This window comes from Furipterus horrens, unplaced genomic scaffold (genome assembly GCF_987537825.1).
Source record: "Furipterus horrens unplaced genomic scaffold, mFurHor1.1.pri manual_scaffold_7, whole genome shotgun sequence".
NCBI classification, from domain to species: Eukaryota; Metazoa; Chordata; class Mammalia; order Chiroptera; family Furipteridae; genus Furipterus; species Furipterus horrens.
Window position 1 is genome coordinate 107789780 of NW_028327177.1, and position 17831 is coordinate 107807610.

The 17831-nt window shown below is 43.5% G+C and overlaps 1 protein-coding gene across 1 annotated transcript in view; it reads right to left on the reverse strand.

Annotated features, from left to right (window-relative positions):
- The window catches only part of ZBTB38 (zinc finger and BTB domain containing 38), a 73986-nt gene extending 57438 nt beyond the window's left edge, over positions 1-16548 (reverse strand). The window contains exons 1-2 of the mRNA XM_090284249.1: positions 16242-16548; positions 15062-15133 (exon numbers count right to left, since the gene is read on the reverse strand). The gene's annotated coding sequence lies outside the window, so the exon portion shown is untranslated. The remainder of the gene's footprint in view (positions 1-15061; positions 15134-16241) is intronic.
- Positions 16549-17831: the final 1283 nt, after the last annotated feature.

Consider the following 17831-nt stretch of genomic DNA (forward strand, 5'->3'; position numbering starts at 1 on the left):
ACACACACACACACACACACACACACACATTGAAGTTCAAATTGCAATGAAATGTTTAACATGTGGAACAAAAAAAAAAAATGTGGAAAGAGCTGCTTATTCAGGATTTTGAAGAAATGCCTAATAAGCAAACACTGTTTTGCTACAAAACCAGTGTCACCATGTCCCCAAAGAGAAAAACAGCATAGCTTGCTAGAAAAATTTCCTCCAGATCCTGCCGGCAGGTAAAAAACAGAAAAGGATTTCATTTACCATGCTGTATAAAACAAGAAGTCTTTTATTTTTAAGGAAATAGAACAGATTCTTTTCCACTCCTTCTTCAGCTACAAAGAAACTATACCCACCCCCACCCTTAGATTCTGGACATAAGCCAACATTTTTATAAAATGCTATGAGACTGATTTTGAATACATAATATTTACATTTTTGTTCTTCATATCTCTCCAAAAGTCTTTCATTGCCTATTGTATCACTGGATATGCTCATGTTAGTTAATTTTAACACATGCAAAAATAAATGAATATTTTCTGAGGTTGTTAGTTTTCTAGCGCCTCTATTTTCTATAAGGACTGGCCAAAAATAATTGGGTTAGCAAAACAGTCAAGTTTCTCAGAATTTTTTTTAAAGGAGAAAATGTATTCGAACATGTTAACTTAGGTACTAGGTTTCACAACCAGATCTTTTGTTTCTAGCTCTCATTCTATCTCCTTCCCTCTCCTTTCCCAGTGATTTTTAGCTCAATGTGTGGAAAACACCCAGCCCAGCACTATCCCATACATTTTAAAGTATCCGAGTTGGGTTCTCCAGATGGTCGGTCATACCTGAACCACATCGAGTCCTCTTCTCTTTGGAGCACATTTCTCTCTCTATTCCAGAAATAAATGTGGCTCTAACAGAAACAGTAGCTCCTGGTCTAACATCAATGGTGGAGCCATCTTCCCCACCCCCACATCATTGCTCTATGAGCTCTGGTTAGCATTGGCAGTAACAGAAAATTAGAATGGAGTATCCTTAGGCTAATCCCTCCTTTACCATGGGGGTCGAGAATTAGAGACTATCACTCTGAGTTACAAGGTACCCATGTAATATAACGTCATCGGTAAAGCAGAGTCCTGAGAGTGGGGTTGGAGGAGGTTGAAGTGAACACCTAGGCATTTGGTGCTAATAGTGTCTGTTCAGATATTCCCCATTAATAACATCTGAAAGCTAGACATTCACGTTAAAACACTCACAAATTATTATCAAGTAAGCTAAATAGTCACAATATGGAATCAACTATAACCACAGAGAACTAAGTCAATGCCTCCTCTTCCTAGGATAATAAAGGACAGTGACAAGGGCAATAATCCATATCAGGCTCCCACGAGGTGAGTGAATAGCGTTATGGCGCCTTTCCAGGAGCAGGGTGGTGAATGTGGTCAGGTACCCTACTGGTACTCATAAGCCAGGTGCCTGGGCAAGTGATTTCTAGACCTCTTTGTAGGATTCTCTGTCCACCCTCTGTCAAAACGGGCCTCAAAGTCACGTGTCAGTTATTTTATGACGTTCCAAAACACTCCATGAGCTAACATGGCCCATTTACCAAACCTGATAGTGTTAAACAAATTTGAATTGTAGTTGAAAGCATTCCGGCAGATGAGTTTGTTTAGGCAGACATTCTCTGACTAGTAAATCCTGTTTTGTAGTTTTAAAAAACCATGATCATGCCTGAATTATTTAAGCTTCATCATGATTACAAGGGGCAAGGAAGATGGTATGCATCCACTTATGATTTTTAAAAATTCGTGACCCTCACCAACATCTTCAGGGCGTATGCACAAAGTATTAAGGTAAAAGACAAATCCCTTTTCCATGATGTAAAGTTAACCTGTTTCTGCCACTTTGCCGAGTCAAGCACCAGGAGCCCAAAATAATCTGGCAGAAGCAGGCTGCAGAAGGACAGAGCCAGCAGTGAGGGGAGTGTCTTTCACTTTGATTAAGGCTCTTACTTGCTCACAGTCTCATTGTTCTGCAGTCTGAGCTCATTTTATTTTCAGTCCTGTGGGTTAAAGTTAAATTGCATGGCTTACGCAAACAACATAATTCAAGTATGAGCAAAGCTGGAACCTCTGTGTTTAAAAAAGAAACGTAGTCAGGGCACTGAGTCCCAGAGGAATCCTTGGTTGATAAACATTTGGATCAGCTTGCACATTTCTTTACTACATTCACTGCATTAAAAATTACAGCTGGTTTCCATTTACACCTAATATAGATATTCAACATCGGTGGGTAAATTTGTTATCAGGTTAAGCTGTTCTGATCAAAATATTTTTAAATAAAATATTTACCAAATAACATTTTTGTTTAAATTATAGGAATTTAAAAAGTTTAAAGTTTTTTTATGAGGTTGATTATTATATCTATTTATAATGCATCTAGTCCTGGAAACAACATGGTTGCAATCTATCGGTGGTTGAAAATGCATTTGGATGATATTTTAGTATAAATGTTTCGGAAAGCCCAGTGCTACTTTGGTCGCTTACATTCTGCCTAGAGATCTGAGCAGGAATGTCTGATTTCCATCTTGATCAGAGCTAAGTCTATAATAGCTACTATTTATTGAGAATCTACTATATAGTCAATATTCTAGCTATATTATTTAATTCAAAACCAATAATCCTGCAAGGTGGATATTAGTTATCATCAGCTTTAGGTGAGGAACAAATTGAGATTCCTAGTAAATAGCAGAGTGAGGATTCAAATGTAAGTCTGACCAATTCCAAAGTCTGGGTCTTTCCACCAATTCTAACAGGATAAAACCTCCTCCCTCCACATTCTGCCCTGATGTAGAAATCTTTTGGTTGTGCAAACTCCTGGAAGAGGGGACCAACCTCCCCGGAGCCACGAATACCCCTTTTTACAAGAACCAGCCTCAGCTCCCCAGGCCCTGGGAATTGAGCTGCCTAGGATGCTGGACCAGCAGGTAGAAAAGACAGACTAAAAGAGGAAGAATGAACTAGACCATGCTGGAAACTTAAGGTTAGAAAGGAGTAACAAATAAGCAGTAACAATCTTGGTCAGAGGTTTGTTATAGTTCGGAAATGTTTTATGAGGCACAATAAGCGGAAGAGCTTACATTTCCATTTGAGCAAACTCCCTGTGAAGCCCAGTCTTTTCACGTTACAGATGGGGAAACTGAGGCTGAGAGAGATCTCGTCATTTGCCCGAGATCACACGACTAATAAGTGAAATGACCCATTTGCTGTATTAAAGTACATCTCAAAAAATATATAGTACATGTAATTTCCCATTATACCTAATATATTCAGGTCGTTAGATTGTTCTAATCTAAATGATCAATTAAAGAAAAATCAGTGTAACAATCAGGACTGACCTGGTTTCCAAAAATAGTGTTTTGGCCTGAACAGATAACCTACGTTGATATTATAAGCTCCTTCTCCAACATATTTTGAAAATGGACTTTTAAAAAGCCTAAATATTGAGTAAGAGATTTTTCTCCACCAAGTTCAGTGTTTCAAATGTATCATTTTAATGATCCACTCTCTGTTAACATCTGTACATTTTGTCTCTGTTTCAAAGATCCCTTCCACCTCTGAGAGTCTATGACTCTAAAAAAATCCAGCCTATCTTGCTTTCTAGGTCAGTTAGGCCGAGAGCTGGACTACAAGTCCCCTGCCGCCTGGTTATATGGCCAGCTGACTATCTTGCTCACTGGCAGTAATTTTATATGCCAACCAGATGGCTCTCCAGGGGGGCTTTCTAATCAACTATCAGTTCCACCCTGCCTGGAAATTTGAGAGGAGGGATATCTTCCTCTATCTCATGGGCCAGGAGAAGGAAGGATTGGGTGAATAGACATTCCCGAGAAGTCTGAATTCCAGGAAGCCTCCTCCAATTCTTAGATAGGAGCTTACTCCCATCCACGAGCATCTGCGTAAGATGTGGGGAGGGAATCCACACTCGATGGCAAGGATCGGGCAGCAAGCCCTGGGGAACAGAGTGAAGTTACCCTCCAGGAAGGAGCTGGAGGGAGAAGGGGAATGTGAACCATGTGGTTTTCAGCAGAGAACAAGTGTTGACTTGGGGCTGCAAAGGGGGACTCTGGTGGATACCATCCCGCCCTCCCTCCCCCACATCCAGTTCAGCTCAGACTCTCCTGTGGGAATATCCTCCACACGTCTCACTGTCATTTTCAATGTTGCTGCCTCAGAGTTAAGCACAAGAATAGTTCCTGCTTTCATTTCTCAGTGCACTTGAAACATGGCACCAGTAAAGACCTTGCGTGCACTCGGAGATCAAGCTTTCCTGCGTCCCTGATCACATGGTCATTTGCGGTCATGGCTGCTTGCCACCACCCTCATGGAGAGCAAGTGGAACAACAGAGTCTTCTAGATCCTGAATTGGCAAAATACATATTCAGCAAGAAGGCTGAGTTTCTTCTTTCTAGAGAGATTGGCAACTAAGTTGAAAAAAGAGGGTGGGCTGTAAATGAAGGTGAGAAGGAAGAATTCTTACGGATCCGTAAGATCCACCCTGTGTGAGTGCATCATACTCTCCTTGCATCTTTCCTCATGCTGGGCAACAAATATGCCAAGATTCCACCTGGAAACAAACTTATATGCTCTCTTTTTTCACAGATAAATGACGTTGTAGCTCAGAAGGGCCATCACCAGAGAAGCTTAACAAATGTTAGTAGATGTTCACTTCTTTGGACTGAAGATAAAAGCACAAGAAGTTGGTGTTGTATAGAATTACCTATCTTTGCTCCTACCTCAGGGCTGCCTCCTGCAAGACCTGTGTATCTCCCAGGGTACCTAGAGCGTTGCCTGGGGCAACAAAGGAGCTTATATGGGTGTGTTCTTAACTGACCAACACCAAACTTGGGGCTCCCTTCTCTGTTCCCACCACTGCCAGTAGTATCTTTAGCTTTGTACCATGAAGCCACTTGCTAGAACTGGAGAACTCACTCCATGAGTTAAGGAATAGACCTGGAAACGGGAAATACTAATGGAAGTCTTCCAAACAATCGCTTGTTTACCCGGAGGAGCCACTCGTTGCCTAGAAAGCAGACCGCAGGCTTTGTTTAAATCTGTCCCTTGTACAACAGGGAATGGGGAGACAGAAGTAAGAGTGACCTGAAGGCAATACCGCTGCCTCAAAAAAGTGCCTCAACATTTCCTCGGGCCCTCAGGGACAGAGTGTGTTTCACAGAATTACAGAGAATGTCATCTAAACTCTTTCTTTGAGGGAGAAGAAAGTCAGGTTCAAAGAGACTGTTGTAACTAAAGACTTCAGCAACCAGGATAAAAGCCATATTTCTTAATTTCTAGTATTCTGCTCTTTGTAATTCGACATACTGGCTCAACTTTTTTTTTTTATTCCAAGCTTTCAGTCAAATAGGTACTTAATAAGTGAATTGATGAATAGGTGCCAATTTACAGGGTTTATAACTTGTTTCCCAATTCCTCTCAGAAGAAAATGTTACAGTTATATTTTAATTAAAAAACTCAAGTAAATATAATTTTAAGCAAAATAGTAAATATTGGCCAAAACATCACCTGGGACCGAGCGTCCCTTGAGAATATCAGAAAAGCAGGCTTGATTGCTATTTAAATCGATCAGATTAAGTTTAGCCAGCTGAAGTAGCCTTTATTCTATTTGGTTTGCAAAGAAAAATCTCATGAGTTAGCATGAGCAGCTAAAAATAAGTTGCAGGTTTCATTTTCCATTGCTCAGTATGGTCTTGAAACCAAAAGGTACAAAACTAGGAGAATCAGCAACGCCTACTGAAAATCAACAATTCAAATTGTTACCTTTCTAGCACACCGCACTGATCTGCAATTCACAGCCAGGCACGAGAAATGCTGCTGCTGTCCCCATCGGCGTGGCAGGAAGCTGGGGGCTGCGGCCAGGCCTGGGGGTCAGTGGCTTGTGTGCGAGTGTCTTATATCTGGACAGGATGCCACATAGACATCAGCCCCGTGTGCTGAGCCTCAATCTTAGGTGATGCCCGGGACCCTTTCACAAAGCAAGGGAGTCAAGACAGCTCCAGTTTCAGTGAGGTGGGGCCCTCTGAGGCAGTGAGCACAGTGAGCACCCCCTGCCCTAAATGCCCATGGGCTGTGCTAGTCCATGCTGCAAACCCAGGCAGCTCAAGATAAGTTTAATTTCAAAACTGTCTTTCCGGGGCCAAGTCTGGTAAAAAGGTGTTTGACAGAGGCCTAAGTACTTCAAAGGGAAGGCAGCCATCTCACGCTGCAGCATTCAGCCAGGGCACAGGGCCCGGAGAGAGCCCTGCCGTTAACAGAAAGCCCTTGGCTGAGGGAGATTGAAAGGGGGCAAAGAAGGGTTAATCTTCTTCCATTAGAGGAGGGGCCATTTGGTGAAGGTGAAGAGAATAATCTGTGTGAAGAGCGGAGAAGACAAAGAGCCATTCCAGCAAAGAAATGATTGTGCAGGGCGAGAAGGATGATTTGTCCTAGATTTTCACCGTGAGGCCACTTCTTAGATCTGAGTCTTTACCTCGCTTTGAAGTTACAGTCTCAGGGAGGGGGGGAAGGGGGCATATTCACGCTCAGTGCTGGAATACTTGAGCTTTGATTTCATCTGAGATGGGCGTCTCTGAGAAGCAGAGGGTGAGGCCAAAGCCATCAGGACGCTGCCACAGAAGCCTGACCATAAATCAGAAAGCGGCAAAATAAACAATAGGAGTCGCTTACGAAAGAGAAACCAGTGGCTGATCCCCCTTTCCTGGGGTGGGGAACATCCTTTTTGTTTTAACTTAAAAAAATTTTTTACATCGCTTTTAATAACTTTTTCTGGATATAGTTTAAGATTTACAAGAAGTTGCAAAAATAGTATAGGAATTGTATAATTTCGTTCAGCTTCTCGCAATTATATCTTCCACTACGGTAGTACGTTATCTAAACCAAGAAATCGACATTGGTACAGTAACACTAACTGAGATACAGACCTTATTTGAATTTTACCAGTTTCTACACGTACTGTCTACATAGAGTTCTATGAAATTTTATCATATGTATAGACTGGAGTAGCCATCATTACAACTGAGATACAAAATGATTCCATCACCACGAAGAAACTCCTTTGATAGTTATACCTTCTCCCAGCGCTAAGCTCTGGCACTGATCTGTTCTCTATCACTGTAATTTTGTCACCTTGAAAATGTTGTATAAATGGAATCTTATTGCATATAACCCTTTGAGGTCGGCTTTCTTTCACCTAGCATAAAATGCCCTTATGATCCATTCAAGTTTTATGTAAAGAGTACGTGCCACTCTGGCCGGGTGGCTCAGTTGGTTGGAGCATCGCCCCATACATCAAAAGTTTGCAGGTTCAATTCCTGGTTGGGACGGGCACAGGAAGCCACCGACCAATGTTTCTCTCTCTCTTTCTCCTTTCCTCTCTTTCTAAAAGCAATAAACATATCCTTGGGTGAGGATTAAAAATAAAATAAAATAAAATAAAATTTAAAATAAAAAAAAATTTTTTTTAAAGAGTATAGGCCTTTTTGTTGCTGAATAATATTCCGTGGTATGGATATGTCAGTTTGTTATCCATTCACTCACTGAAGGACACTAGGCTGGTTTCCAGTTTGTAGCTATTACAAACAACACTGCTTGACTATTCATATACAAGTTTTTGAGTGAACCAAAGTTTTCATTTCTCTTGTGTAAATATTCAGGAGTGGGATTGTACAGTAAGTGCATGTTTAGCTTTATTAGAAACTGTCACACTGTTTTCCAGAGTGACTGTACCATTTACATTCCACCAAACATGTGAGAGATCCAATTTCTCCATATCCTCGCCAGCATTGGGTAATATCAGTCAGTATTTTTTATTTCAGCCATGCTGATAGATGTGCAGAAAACTCCCTTTGATGTCCCCAGTCAAGATGGCAGGGAAGTGTGGGACCTTCATAGGTTGGGAGGGGGCTCATATATCTCTCACTGTTCCAGCTTTCCTACTAGTTTTCTAAACAGCAGCTTGGGCTGACTGGAATTTCACTGACAGAAAATGGGGCTCTTGATATGGGGTGAGCCTTTATTTGTCCGGTTGCTCCTGATTGCAGTAGTGAGACACTACCTCTGGTGATGCTGGAATCTTTGAGGCAGTACCTCTTGGCCCAGGAGGCAGACTTAATACCAGTGACCTTTGCTCCCACGAGGCGATGTAAGAGCCATGATATGAGAGCCAGGGGGCAGGGACAGACTTTGCCTGGGCCAGGGTCCTCCTGCAGCTTTGGCCAGAGACTATGTGAGAGCTCTTCATTCTGAAAGTTGCTTATTAGCAGATATGAGAGGGAGGTGGACATAGAATTGCCACAAACAGGTATGGGTGGACCCACCAGCAGCACTGGTCAGATCATAGGTCTTTCTGAACACTTTTTTGTCCTTGGACTTCCTACTCTGTTGAGCACCCAAGACTCTTTTAACAGTATGTGAATACCCTGTCTGGATGTCACAGAACTCTGATTTCTACCTACTGGGAGTTAGACCTGGACACCCTTCTGTCACCACCACATGGACCTTCCTGGCCTAGGAATCCAGGTCCTGTCAACAATCGGAACTCCATGTAAGTACCAGGAGGAGCCTCAGCCAAGGAAGTTGTTTAGGACTCCATGGAGATGGCCTTTGCATAGGGCCAACATCATAGCGATGACTCAAATTGCCCCAGTCATTTCTGGAAGGTCACTCTCCATTTGTTGTGCCCCCAAAGGTTGTAGACCTTTTCAGACTCTATATATTCATCATGACCGCGTGTCCACAAGTTGGGACCAGAAGGCCAAGATTCAGGAGAGCAGTGATTCTGCATGGCGACAGCCAAGAGATAATGCGGGCCATGCACAGAAGCAGTGAGGCTTGGTGATCACAGGCAAATTCTTTGGTGCCCAAACATGTAGAATAATGGGTGCAGCAGAGGGGCTCCTTTGGGTTCTAGCTCCTATGCATCACCTGGTGCTGTCACAGGAGATGGATGCGGACTTGGGCATAGTGATTTATAGAACCTGAGCATAAATGGGACTGTCGGGAGCTGAGAAGTCTGTGGAGGTTGAACTTAAAAGTCAAATGATATGATCATTTGGCCTCAGAAGTTGAGGCAGTAGAGCGAAAGGAAGGGCAGCCAGATATTATCAGGTGACCAGGGAGGTGTGGTCTGATGGGTTTGAGCAGAGTTGTGCAGACAGGATGGATAGTCACACTTCCTTTTAGAAGGTGGTGAGAATTTTTAAATTTGGTTGTTGGGTTGTTGTTTGTTCACTATATGTTCTTGAATGTGACAGAATTTTCCAAATTTCCATTTTCAGGTGCCTCTTCTCTGACCCATTGTCCCTCCTTCAGCCAGACGACCTGAAGGCCACCCAGGGCACAGAACCTTTCAGGTTTAAAGGGGCAGTTGCAGTTTGGGGCAGGTGCCTCCCCAGACCATAAAGTTATATAATGGGGGTTCCATTGTCGAGGCTTAATCCATGGCAGCTCCCCTCAAGCTCTGGCTTCGTCTTCCTTTCAGGTCTTGCCTGCCTTGACCTAAAATTTGCCCACAATGTAGATCTTGCTCTTGCCCTGTCCCTGCTCTCTTGGCTTTGACTCTGGACCCCACCTCTTACTCTGCTTTCATGGCGTGAACCTATCTGCATAGCTGCTCTATGTCCTCCTCGATCTAGCTTCAGAGTCACCACCTCTGGCTTAGGGCACACTGTAGTCCAGCCTCATTAGGTGACTAAAGTGGATGACCCCAGAGGGCTGCCCACACTTGCCTGAGATATGGCCCTGCCTATCAGAAGGCAGGTAAGAAGTCCTCTGGCTGAGGCGGGAGGTCACTCGTGCTGGTGCCTTGTCTGTGCTCCTCACAGTTCCAATTCTACCGCTGTCGCTAAATCTCTGGGCAACCACAGGAAGCAAACGAACTATTCTGGGTCTCAGTTATCTCATATTTATAATACGACTTTCTGACTCCCTAGCTGATACTCTTTCAACTATACCATACCATGAGTGAGGGAAAATCTAAAATGTAGAAGCCAAAAAAAGTTTTTAATTTAAATTCTGATTAAGATATATTACCTTGGGGTTCCTTAACTTTTTTCTGTCTAATAAGTATTTGCTGAAATGAATGTTGAATTGCACACAGCATATCAATAGTTCTCAGGCTTTTATGTGCAAAAGGACGGGGAAGCTATACTAAAATGCATATCCCTAGGCCCCTCCTCAGAGCTTCTGGTGCCACTGGAGCCTAGGAGCATGCATTTTAACATGAGAAACTGAAGAGGACCTAGGCTTTGAAATAGACACTGGTAACTTTTTAGAAGCTAATTATCAATATGCATTAGGAACGTTAAAAATAGACTATTTTATCTGCTGAATTCAATTCTAGGAATTTTCCCTAAGATGTCCACAAAGATTTATCTTTAAGAATGTTTATGTATTTATAATAGCAGAACACTAGAGGCAATCAAAATGGCCATCAATAAAAAGAATGGATAAATAACATATCAGTGCAATAGAAACATAGTTATTAAAAAGCAAATTTTCAGACCACTTAGCCACTTGGGAAATGTTTACAATGTACCAGTGACATGTGGTGAGAAAAAGAATATAAAATATCATTTCAATAATTTAAAAAAGAAAATAATATATAAAAAGTTGGAAAGAAGTACATTGAAATGTCAATATTGAATCGTTGTTTGGGTGTCGTTTTCTTCTCAATATCTTTCTGTATTTTCCAGATTTTGTGTAGTGACTAATTATGGCTCTTTTTATTTGAAAAAGAGTGATTTTTTTTTTTTTTTTTAAAGAAAAGACAAGAAATTTGCCCCAGCAGAAGGAAAACTCTTGGGAGTCCAGCCCAGCAATGGCTTGGCTGCAGCTGGAGGACTCGCACGACAGACAGACTGAGTCCAGTGTCTGGGGTAAATTCTGAGCTACATTCTCTTTTGCAAAGGACCATGGTATGGTTGATGCCAAGGTACTTGGTCAAGGAGAAAGTTCCTTTTCACTGGATACTACTTTCCTGCTACATTCAGGGATAATGGACTATAGGACCTTGGATATGGAGGGCAGTTCACAGTAGAAATGACATCTTCACTGCTCTTGGGTTGAACTCAGGTTTGTCGCCTCTGTCTATAATCCCCCCACCCAATCCAATAACGCCAAGCAGAGAGACTACAGTCATGACTAGGGGCTTTGGAGAGATGGTGGGCTCCATCCCAGCCTGAGAGACACCACCCAGGGTCGATGCTTCCGTGGGGTGGTTTCAAAGCCTCTTTTGGCCAATGCACTAGGAGCTCCTGAGGATGCCAGGAAGCAATTTTTTTTTTTTGCGGAAAGATGGCTCAAATACATCTTCCCTCACAAATTTCAGTGAATCCTGGGTCAAGCCTCTCTCTGAATAAGATTAGAAGGCTCGTGGTTAGGTCTCTGGCCTAGAGTCAAACCTTTCCAAACGTCCTTGGAATTCTTACACTACATGCTTTGGCTAGTGAAGGAGCGGTGCTAAGGCTCTCAGATGAAAGTCAATTTAGAACGACAAAAACGAAAAAGTTAAAATAATGATACTTACAATATTAATAGCAATATCAAAAGCCAAAACACCAATGCTGATCATACATAATATGGCAATTATATTCATTAACACCTTGACTTGCCATGCATTCTTCTAAGTTGCCCAAACCATTTCACATTAATTACCTTACTTATTCTGACAGACTCTCAGTTTTACATTTTTAAAAAAATATTTTGCTCTGGCTGGTGTGGCTCAGTTGGCTGGTGTGTCATCCCGTGACCAAAGGGTTGCAGATTCAATTTCCGGTCAGGGCACATACCCAGGTTGTGGGTTCCATTCCCGTTCTGGGTGCGTACAGGAGGCAACCAATCAATGCTTCTTTCTCACATTTGTTTCCCTCTTTCTCTCCCTTCCTGTCCCCCTCCCCCTCTCTCTAAAAGCAATGGGGGGAAAAAAAAATGTCCTGGGTGAGGATAAAAAAAAAAAAAACATTTTGGAGGCAGGAGGAAGCTTTACATTTCTGACAAAAACCAGAGGCTTTTTGAGTTAAAAACAAAACCCTGAAGTCTCAGTGTGGTGTTTTCCAACTTCATTCTTGACAAGAAATCAGGGGATTTCAGCATGAGAAATTATGAAGCCCTATTATCCTGAATTCTTAACTTTGGTGACTATGACATGGCCTTTTTGCAAAATTCTTTAAAGGGAGTAATAGAAATTTTTTATTGCTGACCCATGGTAAGAAGAGGGCTTGTACTTCTGTGCTATAAAACTATAAAACCTCTGGGGGTAAGAAAAGAACCAACAGGCCTGTAGGCACTGCCTATGCCAGCCTGCTATGCTCGGTCCACATCTGTTCAGAATGAATCAACAAGGTCTAGGTGAAGTTCCTTGGATAACTAAGGCTCTGAAAAGGTAGTGGTCCCCAAATTTGAACCGATATGAAATTAAAAATTTTTAAATAATAAAGTTAAAATTAAGGAAGCTCAAGAAATCTAACTCTTCCCATGGTGTCTACTTTGATGCTTTTTTGAAAATGTCAAATAGTTACAAAGCATAGACAGTATCTGTTACCCCTGTCTTATTGGTGTGTCTGTGGGGTCACCCAGCATGCTGTGCTGACACTGCAGAGGGGTCATGCTGAGAGCAGCGGAAGTCTGACCTAGCAGTTGCACACCTCTCCCTGCCATGCTATTTAGCTAAATGTTAGAAATCAGGAGGTTGGCGCCATCCCACCCCCTCCAGACGCACACTCATAGGTCAATTCCTGCACACTAAGTGCTTGGAAGAGTCAGTATCACGTGGCAGTTGAAATGAACAAGCTGAATGGACCCTGACACTTTTCCTCCTTGATTCCGGCCTTTGACCCTGCCTTTCCCGGTGGATTCTGTTAGGCTGGGACTTTCAACAACAGATCATCCCCGCTTGGCTCCAGCTTTTGAAACCTGGTACTTGTTCTCAACTTACTCCTTTGGCTGCACACATCTAGCAGGCAGTGCATTGTCTGTCAACCTGGTCTTATCTTTAGCTCACACCACTAGTCCAGCCAGCTCTAGGCTCAGTAGACACATTTAGGACCCACCAACCCAAGAAAAGGGACTTTCAGAGGTTGTAGCATTTTTGTAACACATCAACTTGTTATTCTGTTCCATTCCTCCTTAGACCAGTCAGGATGGGAGGGGGCTGGGCCAAGGCCAGGCAGCAGTAATAGGAGACCAGTCATCAGGCTTCGTGAGAGCCTGAGAGGCTGTGTCAAGTCAACCAGTAACTCGCCTTCCTGTACAATGGACAATGTGTATTCTTCAGGGTGTGGGTGTGGGTGCCAGAGATGTCCAGTCCAGGGCAAAATTCAATCAGAAACCAGAGTGTCTAGCCAGATATTGACAACACAACTAGAGAGCTAGGTACCACACAGCTCAGGCAAAGACTGAAGTCCAATCTTAGTGTATGTGCTGCGGAAGTGACCATATGTAGTCCATTTTTACTGGAGGTATTTGTGACACCTTAGGGGCATCAAAGGCACCTGCCACGTGGTTGCTGATATTTACCAGGGAGGGGAATACGCACTAAGACCAACAATGCTGGAAAGGCTAAATAAAATATAAAATTAGTTCAGCCTTCTCCAAACAGGACTTATAATTTTACCAGTCAGTGTTTCAGTAAATGTTTCAAAACCTTTCCTGAAGAGAAAAGGCTGGACTTATATATTAAATCCTTAGGTAGCCATAATCTCCCCAGCTTGAGCTTTTTAAGTCTTTAATTTTTTTATTTATTGATTGATTTTTAGGGAAAGAGAGGAAGAGAGAGGGAGGGAATGAGAGAGAGAAACATTGATTTGTTGTTTCACTTACTTATGCATTCATTGGTTGATTCTTGTATGTGCTCTGGTGGGGGGGTACTGAACCCACAAACTTGGCATTTTGGGACAATGCTCTAACCAACTGAGCTACTCAGCCAGGGCTTTAATCTACTTTTAAATGTTTCTCTAATAACTTGGTTTGAAGATCCTATCTTACTCAGGGATTCCCTCCCCTCCCTTTCTCTGCATCAGAACCCACATGCCAATATTGAAAAGTGTGCCTAGATCTGGAGCAGATTAGGCAGGGTAGCTTCCCAGAACCCCCAGGAGCAGACAGAACCGTGAGCTTTCCTATAACCTGCTGGCGCTCAAAGTTGAGGGAACAGGATTTGTTGGACAATTCCAACTAGCATGACTAGACCTAGGACCAGGAAACAAAGCCAGAATGACCCTACCCCAAGAGGACTCTGTAGGGAAAAATGAGAAGAATGTCATTCCTGGTTCACTGGCCACTGGCGGCATGGTGGTGCTCATGGGTCAGAATAGACACGGGCAGCTTGAAAAATCTTACCCATTACTTCTTGTACACACAGCCAGATGTCACCTGAGAGTGTCAGTTAAGGACAATTTTTTACTTCTCCCACTGCTTCATTCTGCTATGTTATCCTTGAGCATCTCTAGGTTCTTTATTATGCTGGGCCAGAGAGAACTACCTCTTCTCTAGAAACTCTCCAGAGCAACTCTGGGAAATGGCCCCAGCCCCCACCCTGGCATTGCATTTCCCAGACCCCTTTGCAGTCAGATGTGGTCATGTGATAGAGTTTTAGTCAACTGAATGTGAGTAGAAATAATGTGTACCACTTCTAGGTCCATGGAAACTTTCCATGTGCACTTTTTCATACTCTTTTTCCTCTTCTCTTGGGAAGTGGAAACAATCCCAGATGACCTTGAAAACTATATGCTGCAGAGGGTGGAGCCTCTCTCAATCTGTGTCTCTGAATGTGTGTAAGAAAGTTGCCCTAGTAACCTGTACTGTCACATGAGCAAGAAATAAACTTCTGTTTGAGCCATTATATGTTTTTCGTTCTAACTATTAGTCTGTCCTAACTAACACATATCCTTCTGTTACCATTGTGTGCAGAGGTCCTCATGCCTTCTCCCTTTTTCTTAAATCTTACTGCAAACCAAAAGAACAGAATTAGTCAACTTAAATTTAAGCAGCCATTGGGGACAAATGACACTCACCAAATTAGTGGTCACAGCGTTCAGGTCTTGCAGCCAGATGAACAGTTTAGCAAAGCCTCACTTCAAGACAACCTGATTAATTACAATAAAACAAAAAGTAAAATGTAAGACTTACAAAGCAGATATATTAGAGTGTGAGGGTTAACTTCTGAAGGGAATCGTCAGCTTACAAAAAAATTCACCAGTTTTGCAGTAAACGACAAGCCTCCCCATTGCCTTTAAATAAGATTCATTTCTAATATACCCACCCCCACAATCATTATAAAACAGAATTTACAAAAAAACAATTCTACTGCACTAAGTAAGCTCTACAAAGAGTAGATGATAACTGAGGGAATGACTTTGGAAGCCAGCAAAACTGGATATGATTTCTATGCCTATGTGCTCTGCAGTACTTACACATATGTTAAAACTTTTCTCTCAAGAACTTAATTTTCTCGGGTAGGAACTTACAGAGCTTGCAAAATTATAGGCTATGCAAAGACGTTACATTTTTTTAATAGGTGAAGTTAAAACAGACACCAGAGATGCATTATAATGTCTTTGTATTTAATATCATCCCAGATGGCACAAGAAGGAACGAAAATAAACTCTCTGTAAACAGGGCGATGTGACAATGGAGGTACCCGCACCAGGACAACCAGAGACAACCAGAAACACGCTCTGAAAAGGCGGCCGATTGTGGATGTTTTCTTACCAGGGCTGCCATCTTTTACCAGATTAAGTACAAAAATATCATTTGACAGCACAGGCCACATATTTGCCTAGAACAGGGTTTACTTTTGTATCTGATTACGCAGTATAAGATCCAGGAAGCAAACAGTTCAGAACTCTGAGCAAACATTCTGGCAGTCCAAAACAGAGCACTAGGGCGGAAGGAGGAAGAGGAGACAAAACAGGACGATGGCGGGGAAGGCTCGACTTGGGCCATTTCCCCCAGGACTTCAGCCTTAGGGTATACCCATATTTTTAAAGAGGAAACGTGTTCTTGTCTGGGCCTGTGGGAAAGAGAGAGATCGGAAGGTCCCTTTGGTGCTGTATTTGGAGGGTCTCCCAAATGCAGCCCCCGCTCCCTCCCCCTTTGGACTGGGGCCTGCCAAGCTTGAGGTGTCGGGGAACAAGATGGCGCTCCACCGTGAAGGGCACGGAGTGAGGGGGCTCAGGGTAGGCCATCACTTACTCGGAGGTGCTGGCTCTTCTGACACCCAGACGCTGCCAACTCCCTGGGCTCAGGAGTTATAACCGCTTTCTTGCTCTGAGCTCTTCACTTCTCCTCGAAATCAGCTCCACATAGTTTTCTGATGATGTCACCCATTCTGACTTCTTATATTTTGAAAGTTGATCTACAAGTAAAACCTTCCATGAGCCTTAAAGAAAATAAAAAAGAAGAAGAGAAGAGGAAGGTGTGCTGTGGGGAGATGGAGAGGAGGAGGAGAGAAGCAGTTGCCTCCTTATTTTGAGATTTGCTGCAGCTGCGAATGCCACTCCCCAGTCAGTTTCCTGGCTGCAGAGGGAGCCAGTGGCCGGGCCTGGGTGACGTCAGGGCCAGGCCTGAGTCATCACCAGAGGCCGGGCTGCCCTGCCACTCGGAAGGGGACAAAAGGAACCTTTGATGTCCAGGGCCCTCCTCTCAGCACACTCGCCTGTACTGAGCAGCAGGCCAGAGAACATTCCAGCCGCTTCCCCACCCCCCGGCCATCCTTCCTACTTCCGGAACAGTCCCAGGCAGATTCTGCAAGGCCTCCCCAAGGAATGTCACCCTCCTGCACAGCAGAAGCATGGCCACTCTCTGTGAAACAAATCAGGGGAGGGTGTTTCTCTGGGGATTTCTCATCTCCCCCTCTTCCTCGTGGGGCTCCCTTACCCAGGGAGTTGCAGCGGTATTAAAAGAGATGTAGAAATGTGGAAGATGTTCTTGTCACCCTCCCTGGGCAGTACCCAGTGTCTATTTTCATGTGCTTTTGTGCGATGGTCCTGGGCTTCAGTTCTCTGCTCTCTGGGTCCAGTGTGAGCTCACACTTCCTGCACTTAAGAGGGCATGGCTCTTGAAGAGGGGTATTTATATCCCGGGGCCTGGCCTGGGGCTCAGTAAGTACATGATGAATGAGGGAACAATTATTTTAAAATAAAACAGTAGAGAACATATATAGAATACTTACAGTGAATATTTGAGCTTCTGTGCTAAGTGGTTCATAAAGATTATTTTACTTATTATCATGACAGAGCTATGAGGCAGGTACTATTATTATTCCCCGTTCTCTAGATGAGAAAATTAATGCTCAGAGAGATTCCAATGACTCCTCTGAAATCTTGCGGCTAGTTAGTGGCAGAGCCTGGATCGGCTGACCTCCAGTCCTTTACCGTGTGCTGAGTGGCTGCAGTGAATGAATGAATACTGACCAAAGGCAGACTGTCCAGGTGAGGGAGGATAGGGGTAATGATGGGGCTCGAAACCAAATTCTACAAAAAATAATGAAGCAATCAGGGATGATCTGTCTGGGGTAGCGGGCCTCATGCCCTCTTGATGGGTCAACACCAGGTCTGAGGGTTGGCGGGGTACCCACAGTGACCAGGAGGGCAAATCTGTCTTCAGGTCCAAGTGGAGGTGAGAAGCCAGGCGGCCAGGAGGAGCCGGGGAGTCCGGTGGCGGGTGGCGGATGCAGAATCCGAGACTACAGTGGACCAACTACGTTGGCGGTGCGGGTGGGAGTGGCTGTGCCGCGAAAGGCGCCAGTCTGGGGCAGGCGACAGACGACATGAAGCACTGAGA